This window comes from Prunus persica, chromosome G6 (genome assembly GCF_000346465.2).
Source record: "Prunus persica cultivar Lovell chromosome G6, Prunus_persica_NCBIv2, whole genome shotgun sequence".
Classification (NCBI taxonomy): domain Eukaryota; kingdom Viridiplantae; phylum Streptophyta; class Magnoliopsida; order Rosales; family Rosaceae; genus Prunus; species Prunus persica.
This window is the reverse complement of record NC_034014.1, coordinates 13,675,430-13,686,408: the sequence shown is the minus strand read 5'-3', so window position 1 is coordinate 13,686,408 and position 10,979 is coordinate 13,675,430.

The following is a 10,979-nucleotide window of genomic DNA, read 5'->3' as shown; positions in this document are numbered from 1 at the left end:
ATGGTGCAGAACACCTTCCTGAAGAACTTCGACAATGGAAACATGAAGCCCAATGAGAAGTTACGGCACTTCTACTTCTCCTTGGGCTTCATGTTCTTGTTGTTCGGATCCACACAAGGCACATCATTAGTTGAATCCATACAAGGAGTATTGTCAGTCGAAGACGCAGCCGGCTTGACATGCATGTCATCAAGTATGGCAGAAGCATAGGTGGCACGCCACTTCTGGAAGTGAGCTTTAGATGTAAAGCGATGTAGATTAGCCACGAATCTCTTCTTGTGCACCTTGGAACCTCCTCATAAGTACAAAGGCACCATTGAACTCGATGATCTGCTACCATCATCGGAAGACATGATCAATGATTAGCAGCAAAAAATGAATAAAATTCCAAGTTAGATAGAATGTACAAACAGTTATGGCATAAAAACAATTATAAAAGCTACACGGCCTAAGCAGCAAGCATGGCTGGAATCGAGCAAAGCCCTAAGGCCAAGCAAGAGCCGCGATCCAACAACTAGGCCACAGCGCATCTCGTTATGCCAACATCTATGCCTCGGTGACCATGCGAACACGTAGTTGTTGTTCTTGAGGAAGGTAGTCATTTCTACATTTTTCTCTGGGCTTAGGCTCGAGCCGATCCGCGTTTTTCTCTCTAGCTTGTCAGGACGAAGAGGTACTAGCTCAACGTCCTCTTCTGGCTTCTATCTTTCTTTAGGAGAGACCTCTGACGGATTCTCTTGACTTGGTCCTAACTTTTTGATTGCTATTGGGGGTAGCTATTCCCTTTCCTTTCTGGTCTGCTCAATTGTCAGGAACGGGATCTGCTTCCTCCTGCACTTGTTCTGTCCAGCTTACCAATATGAATTATGTTTGCTTGCTCTTCTTCAACTCTTAGGCTAAGCATCTTCTTCCCATCGTTTGATCACTGTTGATCTACTCCATAATGCCTCCGAGGATTGGGTAACTAATTTTCTAATGAGTGGAAGAGGTGATAACGTTGATCTTGCTAATCCATGGCCTGCCCAGGATGCCATTGTAGGGGTACTTCATAAATGGTCATAAATTTTTGTGAGATGATTACCGGTGGAGAGTAGATGTCAAGGTCTATTATGCCTACAGTAACTGAAATCGCACCATTGAAATCGGTCAGCAACCTGGCTGACTTGGTTATCTTTATCTTCATGCCCATCTACTAGACGACCATAACTTTAGGATGTTAGTTGCACTGCCCTCATCTGCGTGTATTCGGTTGATCACGGCTTGGGTAAACTGAATGCAGATGACAAGGGCGTCGTTGTGCAAGAAATCAAGGCTAATCAAATCTTTCTTCTGGAATCACGGGATGGTCTTCAATTAATGAGAGGATGGTTAGGACTTGTGAGATAACAGTGGCATGTTTAATCTTCCTCTTCTTTTATTTGCTAATCTGCCCAGACTCGCTAGAATCGGCCAGGATCGTGTTAATCCTTATGACTTTCGAGGAAGGTTCCTTAGCTACATTACGGTTCTCGATCTACTGGATGGCCTTCTTTGCTATGAATTCTATGCAATGGCTTTCTCTCACCAGTTCTTCGAGGTGTATTTTCCAAGAAAAGCAGTCATTAGTTTAATGTGTATGCGTCTCATGGAAGGCACAGTACCTTATGATATCCCTTTTGGCTGGATCTCCCTTCAAGGGTGGTGGTCTCTTCACGCAAGGCTTGTTCTTTACTTAGCCTAAAATTTGATGTACGGGATGGAGAACTTGGTGAAGTTCTGATCCGCCAGAGCGTTCCCATGGGATTGCGACTTACTCTTGCCACTGCTCCTGTTTGGTCGGTTGATCAGCCTGCCTAGTAGACTTGTTAGTGGCAATTCAATCGCCATCCTAGAGTGCTTAACGTTCCTCGGTTGTGAAGACCTCTGCTAGAGTCTAGCTGGAAGCGATAGTCATTTCGTGGTATAAGTCGTGCTCGGATCGCAAGCCCTTCTTTAATGCTGAGAACACAATTCACCCATTGCATCCTACGATGTTTGCTTTTTCTGCCTTGAATCTCTTAATGTAGTCTCGAAGGGATTCATCGTGCTTCTTACACAGGTTGAATAAGTGGTCAGGGGTTTTTTTTTATTGTCCGATAAGAAGTGTACTCCTTGGAGAAGACTAGTGCCAACTCCTTAAAGCTAATGATTAACCTAGACAATAGGGTATGGAACCAGTCTTGGGCTACTCCTCGCAAGGTCATTGTGAACACCTTGCACATCAGCACGTTTTCAGATTTACACAGGATGAGAGCACTCTTGAAATGCTTGAGATGGCTCTCGGGATTGTAATCCCCTTTAAATTGCGTGAAGGATGGCGTTGAGAATTGTTCGGAGGAGTTGCCTGCTCGATCTCCCTGGTGAATAAGGAAGATCACTTGGTCTATCTCTATGTGTAGGGCATCCTCTGAATCCTCTTCGATTTTCAAGTCTCCAATTCGGTTATTGACGAATTTCTCAACGTCCTCTCCTCACAAGATATGTGGTTCACGACGGTTTTTCTCATGATGCAGGCGCTACTGATTAAATTCTTCGTTGACTCATGAGGGCTGACCTCCTCGATTGTCCTAGCAATGTGGCGTATTGGTATACTACGCCTGTGACGGATTCTCTGTGGCTTGTCGACATGAATTAGTTCTTCGGGAGCGGGCCGCGAAGCGCATTTCTTCACATACCTCATGACGAAGGTAGAATGACTGACCTTCCTAAGGGCCTGGCCTCTCATGAACACTTCTCTGTGGGCCCAGGTGGGCATGAACATCTGATCGTGGTCCCAACCTCTCATGTAAACGCTTGTGACGTGCTTGCGCGTTGAGCAGCTCATTCTTGTCCTTCTCCTTGCCTGCTCGGTCCTGCTTTACCTGCCTGGGACCTCTCGAACTACTGTTGTGTTCCTTCCAAGTGCCAATATATGGTTAGTATAGTGGTATAAGTAAGGGTGTCAAACCACAGGGACCAATTGGACCTCTATAAATTACTAGTTTTGAAAGAACCCTGACTAAAAATGAAAGTGACAATTTGAAAGTAGTTTTTGTGTTGTAAATGAAAAATAACTTATAAAATGCAAGAAGAATGCAGTAGTGAATGATATATTGATGTAGAAAGAATAGGGAAGAGACCAGGGATTTTGAATTCACCATTGCAAAACTAATTCCATGTTTATAAAATTAAACCGTACTCAACTACCTACATGTTTCTAGAGTTCGTTTTACATATATATGATCAGCCATATGATGTGTGGTTTTGATCAAATTCTCCTAATCTGCAACCTAGTTGGGATGTTCAACTTCGGTTCCAAGTTAAGAGTCATTGGCATGCAAAAAAACGTTAAAAAACCAAAGAAAATACACAGCATGATGTTTGCATAGCATTCTCTTCATTCATTCACATGTCTACCAAGATTAAGCATGATGTTTACTATAACCTTGTCTAGATAATCTATAGGCGACTCTAATAGTGATCAAACATTAAAATTGACAAACAAATTGAACAATAGATTCAGTGAATGAAATAAGAAACAAATTGATGAACTGAATACTTTAACTTAGAAACATGGATCAATGTTGCAAGGCTACATCGAAATCCCAAGCTATGAATTTAGTTACACATCATGTTCAAAGAGATTAAAACAAAAATAAACACACATGAGTGAAAATAAATTCATGAGAGGAAACCCTTGAACCAATTCTGATGTTGAACTTCTCCAAGAACCACCTCTTGTGCTGAGTCCTGATGGTGGAAATATATGGACGGCTAGGGTTTTAGTGTGCATGAAAGGAGAGAATAACCAAGAAGTGAGTTCTAGGGTTGTGAAATTCGTCCAAAATAAATAGGGGTTTTAAAAGTGGCTAAAAGGCAAGTTTTTATAGGGTAAAAGAGGCTGCAAGATATTCCAAAGAGATCCTAACAAATCAGCCTTTATTTTGCACGTTTTTGCCTTATTTAGCACCTTCAAATCAGGCTACAAATCCCCATTGCTTTCCCATTTTGCTCTTAGTCTTCAACCAAGCCAGGTTCGCCTTGGATTCTTTATTTGGACTTCAAAACAGGTCAAGAAACTTGTTTCCATGTTTGAATAAGGGTCAGCTCCAAAAATGGCATGTTTTCATTTCTTTTGCCTTCAACTTGATCCTAAAGTAGATGCAACTGCATACTAACACAAAATAAGGCAACAATTTTAACTCAAAAACGTCACAAATATACTAGAAATTGATGGTATAAATGTAAAAATATATGAGTTATCAACTACTTACCGATGCATTTGTCCTTCCTTCTCTCTTTGCCTTTTGGTCCAAGTCCAAGGTCTCGAACCAAGTCTATCTGGTCGAGAAGTTGTCCAACAAAGTTGTTTTGGTCGTTTACTGAGGTGTGCTTGACTTCGTGGATCGGGAGGAGAGAACTGCATTGTTGTGAGTTTTAAATACCTGCAAAATAGAGGTTAATCTAAACACAAATTATACTCGCAAGTGCACAATATCAATCATCACTTAGCAAGGCAAGAACGAGGTCATTCCCACAAGGACAGATTTCTTAACTTCGAAATAATTAAACCTAATTTAACTTAACAAACACTTAGATAAATTAAAATGGAATTTAAACACATAACTTACGCACATAAACACAAACGGGATTTTTGAACAGTTGATTTAAAGGCAAATAAGAACACAACTAATTAAACACACAAACAAAGGACAAAAGAACTAGTTTTCAGCAAGATATGACAACACTAGGACAATGAATCCACTCCTAATACTCTTTTCTAATCTCTTATTTTCCCTTCCTCTTCGTTACTCAAATTATATTGTTGACTAATTCCCTTTAGCATGAATTATCTATGGCATTTAGGCTAACTCACATACCCTAATATGCAATTCGACTATGGTATTTAGTCAAATATGATCATGCAAGAATTCATTAAGTCTAATGGAATCCAGTATAAGCCATGCAACTCCCTAGGAATATGATATTTACCCTAAGCGAATCACAATTTTTAATCAGAAGAAGCTGGTCTCAAACTCTGTATGGTATTTGCTCAAGTTTGCATCGAATAACTGAATCAGAAACCTAGATGGTAGCTAAGCATCCGAGCAATTAATCAAGGATAAAACAGTGATTAAAAAACCAATTCAATAGAGCCACGAAAGAGAAATTAGGATAACATATTAGGGTATCATCATGCCCTAGCAAGAAAGTGTTTAGTTACACATAGTTGTAAGTAACATCAAAAGAAAAGACATAGAAAAAGAATAGAACCCACAAAAACTGAAGATATTGCACTTTAAGGTTGATTTTCTTCTCCTCAAAGCGTAACCCCTTTCTCTGAAATTTTCCACCTCTTTATATCATGTCCTAGGGTCCTAAAAGTTCTCTAAAAATAACCTAGGACGTCCCAATCCCTAAAGAATAGGTAAAGACATAAAACTAGTAAAATCTTGACTCAAAATCCTTCTTTGACTGGGAAAGCAGATCAGTTTCTTTGTACACACGTCTGGGGTCGTTCCTCATTCAAGATAATTCTGGCAAAATATGTAAATTGTAGATCTTTGTCTTATCTTTCCAACTATATATTGCACACCTTGAGAAAAAGTCAGGAAAGTCTTCAAATAATCATTCATCCACAGTAGCACAGTTTTGAAGGGATTGAACCTTATGCTGACTTAACTTCAAAGACTGCTCTCATTGGCTGCTCCAAAAATACTAGAAAACTTCCACAATCATATTCAAGATCTTAGCTTTCATCTTCAACTGGTCTTGTACAAAAACTCCAAAATAAGTCATTTTTTAATCCAATTCTCCTACAAAAACTAAGTATACATAATACATAAATGTGTAAATTTATGGACTTATCAAATACTCACAATTTAGATTTTGCTAGTGCTCGAACAAAACAAAACAAAAACTAAAAACAAAAGAACAAACACTCAACGCAAACAAGTGATCGACTAACTTTCCACTATTGATCTCAGAGATAATCACCAACCGTTAGCTAACTTCCAAGAAATAAGCAACAATAACTCAAGACATTACCAAAGGGTTAACCAAACTTTAATTGAACCTCTTGGAGTGTAGTGTGTGAAATAGCCAACATTAATACATTCCATGACTTAAGCTTCACACAAGTTAAATAACCAAATAAGAACAAGCTTCAACTTCAAATCTCATCAAGGATGTTCACTCCAATAAAAGCACTCAAAATTTGACTAGATATTGTCACTCATAAATATGTGAGAGGAATCAAAGCAATAGGATGTACTCACATAATTGAAATAAAGGCACATGACATAGTTAAAAGATCTCATGGAAAGATATCGCATACTTGACAAGTTATGTATTCAACTCTTATGTTTACCACCTGTTTTGCAAAATCAAATAAGAAAAGAAATTAAAAAGGAAAAGAAAATAATGAGAGGAGAATAACTTTTCAATTGGAAAAGAAACACAAGGAGAGCAAAACGGGTATAGAAAATCAAGTAACGACATGATAAAATAAAACTTCACTTAAGAAAATAATCGTGAATTATACAAAATCCTTAAAACTTAGAAAACCCTTAATCCTTGTCTCTTAAGTAGGAAAACATACATTAAAACCTTCTCTCATAAATACCAAGCTAAAATCCTCAATTTTTAGTTTAAAACTTCTCAAAACTTAAATACTCTCCACCTAGGCGTACCCCCATTCATGATCCATCAATTCCAATGATATTCCATCAATTCCAATAATATTTCGTCAATCCCAATCATATTCCGTCAATTCCAAGTGTCACATAAACTACACATCCTCGAAGGCCTCAGAAATACAGAGTCAACTCGAGCCTCGCAAGACTCAGGGGACATTTAGTCAACCTCAGCCGCATTCCTTACAAGACTCAGGGGACACCTAGTTAACCTAAGCCGCACATCCTCGCAGAACTCGGGGGATATGTAGTCAGCCCGAGAATGCATATCCTTGCACCACACGGTTCAAGCGTCCCCGAAACTCATGGGGCTTTGTTATAATTGACAAAACTATTTAAAAGTCACATGGGGGTTACTCCTGTGGTGGGTTTAAAAATCATATTCCGACACTTATCATAAAATTTCTCTTATTCCACAAATCCGCTTTTACAAACCCATTTTCCAAATCTTTTCTCCAACTTCCCAAAATCAGTTCTTACATGAGTAGCCAAAATCCTTTCTCAAGCATAAACCTCATAATGATACAAAATATTCACAAACCTCAATATCAAATTAACTTCATCTCAACCATAATCTTGTAAGCCCATCAAAATCCCGACGTAATTCAAATATTAATCAACACTTGTTTACATATAAATTCCATATCATACTATATTCCACTATTAAAACAATAGGCTTTCATAGATAACCAGATATCACTCAGTCATATACTTTAATAATAATCATAATAATAATAATAACAGATAAATAACATGATAATCTTCGAACATCATAATAACACCCAAGAATATCATAAAACACTATAACATAAACTCAAAATACAAACATATACAAAATAGTTCACATATCAGTCAAGCCTCGTTTACATGGTCATTCTAGCACTTCTCGAATGGTGAAACTACCTCGGAAGACTCACAGTCAATCGAGGGTCAAACTTTCTAAATTGGGTCAACCGGGCCCGCGAGGCCCACGACCTCCCATTTACGAACTGAGAGTTCCTACGGGTCAACAAGGTTTACTAAACCTGTCCTGCCAGTTTGGTCCAAATCGAATGGTCGGATCGCTCACGATTGCACGATCAGACGGTTATCGTTTATCTAAATTTTGAATTATTGAATCGGAGTATCCTAGACTCCGATTCTCGATCCGTGAATTTCTACACAATCCTAAAGGTGCCTAGATCAACACATTTGAAATGAAGTCGATCCAAAGGTCCAAACATATTGAACCTGGATAACGCCTAATATGCGATATCCGATAGAGAGTCAAATGGTAACCCAATTGAAATCTGAGCATACCGTCATGCCCGGGATGATATGGGGATCATTCTAGGACAAAAATCCAACCTTGACACCCCGCTGACGTGCCGCCACCGCTGGCGGTGTCTAGAACAATTTTGCCGACTATCGAAAAACTCTAAACCGCCTGCCAATAATCATACATGCATATCAAGCACATCAAGGGGAGTAACTTTATACCTTGGCTCAAAGATCAATTCCACCGTTAAAGCACTCAAACGAACGATGTTGTCTCTTGAAAAACCTAGAAATTTTTGGGTTTGGATTTGACAATTTCTACTAGAAATTGGGTCGGGTCTTTGAAGGAAAACATATAGGGGAGGTAGGGAGTGTTTTGGGTGTGATTGCACGGCTTGGGGTGGCCGAAGTTGGCCCAAAAACTCGTCAAAAGCTGCTGTTTTAAAACTGCCAAACAACCCATTTTGGCTCGATTTTGGCTCAAATTTTGGGTTTAATTCTTTGGATTTGGGGCTGGAAATTGATATGGATGCGAAGAGGAGAGAAAGATGAAGAGTTTGCAAATGTGGCGTCGGAATTAGTGGCTGGACGAGGGAGAAATCTCTGTTTGAAGTTGGCTGGTCGTGGAGCTCGCGAAATAGAAGAAATCGGGGTTTTAAAAATCTGAACTTCGAAAAATTTACAATTGTGCCACTGAGCTTCTGTAGATCATAACTTCTTTGTTATAACTCCGATTTGAGCCCACTATGAGTCTACGAACTCATCTCGACGTGCTCTACGCAATGATATAATTGAAATCCCCATATTCCTTCCCAAACAAAATGTCAACTTTTAAACCATTAAAATATTCTCAAGGTAAAATTGTCTTTTACTTGAATAAATTAATAATTAAATATTAATTTAGGATCGGGTTATTACATCAAATGTCTTGTGTAGCTATGCATTTATAGTCTCCTTGTGTGCTATAGTTTTGGGAGAATAATCCTTATTTGGTTAGGATTATTCTTCCCCAAAAAGATGATAGGAATTACTCCAAGAGATTTGGTGGAGATTGGTTTCTAGATTTAGGAAAATATTCCCATCTTAAATTAAATATAATAGTAATTAGTTTGGCATGAGGAATATTCCTTTTTCACGTGTCGTCTTCTTATTAGCCGGAGAAATATATATTCCCACACATGTGGCATTAGTCCATTGTTTAACTTGAGTCTCGTTATCCTGCCCATTATGTCAATTAGCTGTTTGATTTGGAGGCTGAAACAGTTTATGAAATCAGTTACCCATCATTATTTGGTCACTAATCACGTCATTAGAGTCATGACCATGTCATGGGTTCCCCATTTTCCTTCAGTTGAAGTGATAAACTGTGTGTTAGCCTTTGAGGTGAGCCCATCAAATGAGACTTCCTATGATCATTTATCCCGAACATCGTTGTTTATGCCTAATCAATGCATGATTAAGTGTGAGCTAGTTTATGCGCATATTTCTATGGGCAAAATCATCTTTGTATACTATTATTGTACACGTAACTATTTTATTGGGTGAAAAATACGTGTCATCATAATCTAATGTATTCAATTTAGATTTTAAATGATTTTAAAAGAGTTATAAAATTGATGGAGTTTAATTGAGTTTAATTGAATTTAATTAAGTTTGACTGAATTCTACAAGATTTTGACTAAATTCGTATATAGATTTTAACTGAATTTGTTAGAGTTTTATTATTGATTTTAATGGAGTTTATAGCACTCAAAAAATAAAGGGTTTAGAGGTGATGACAGTAGTGGAGATGGTGGTTTGTGGGTGATGGTAGAGGTGGTAGTGGTGGTGGCGGTGGGAGTGAGGTGGTGGAGGTGGTGGCGACAATGGTGGGGACAGCTACAACGATGATAGTTATTATGCTAGCATTGGCGGTGGTAGTGGTGACGTTGAGGGTGACGGTGGGCTGATAGTGGAGGTGGTAGTGGTGGTGGCGGTGGGGGTGGTAGTAGTTGTGGAGGCAGTGGCAGTGGTGGTGATGGTGGTGGAGGCAGTGGTAGTGGTGGTGATGGTGATGGTGCTAGCGATGGCGATGGCGATGGCGGTAGTGGTGATTGCCATTGGCAAACCCAATAAAGGATTACTATGGGCAAGTGCCCACACTTACAAAAAAGTTGCAGTCGTAATATCCAAGCCAAACTTTTTTTGTTTTTTTAGGTCCTTCTTAGGTGGAGCCCCCACATGGCCCATCTAATACATTTATTTTAAGCCCAAAGCTTATATTAAAAAATAAAAATCCTATGTTATAAAAGAATAATAGAGATCCCACCAAGTTCACTCATTCTGTAATTTTGTAGAGAACTCAGCCGCCAAACTCGTTATTTCACAAAAGTCTGCAGCCAAACAAAAAACCAAACTCACTACTTCAATTGATTTTACAGGTTAGTACTTAGTTGTCTTTTACAAACTAATTTCATTATATTCTTATTTATATGCATTTTATTTGTAATGATGATTATTTTATATATAATAGAGAGAGTATATCTTGATGAAAAATAATATAAACTATCTATGACAGTTATGGAAAAATATTTTAAGAGAAAATCCGAGTTGGAGTTGCCACGACCTATTGGGAGAAGTGATGATAGTTCAAAGCAAAGTCGCATAGAAATCAATATGTCAGATCTTCAATCTTATCCTAGTTTACAAACTCGGATATTAGATTACAATCTAAATATTCAAGATGAAATTAGAAGAGCTTACTTATTAAAATTTGGATGAATTCTCTCAAAAGAAATTTGGAAAAGGGTCAAGACGATTCAACCCGGCATGGTTTCATGAATTCCCTTATTGGTTGGAATATAGCATCAAAGAAGATGCTACATTTTGCTTATGTTGTTACCTTTTTAAAACAAATTTGGGAGAGAAAGTTGGAGGTGACTCATTTGTTGGTACAGGTTTTTCAAATTGGAAGAAAAATGAAAGATTTCAAGTTCATGTTGGAGGTTCCAACAGTTCCCATAACAAGCTCTGAACAAATGTCAAGCCTTT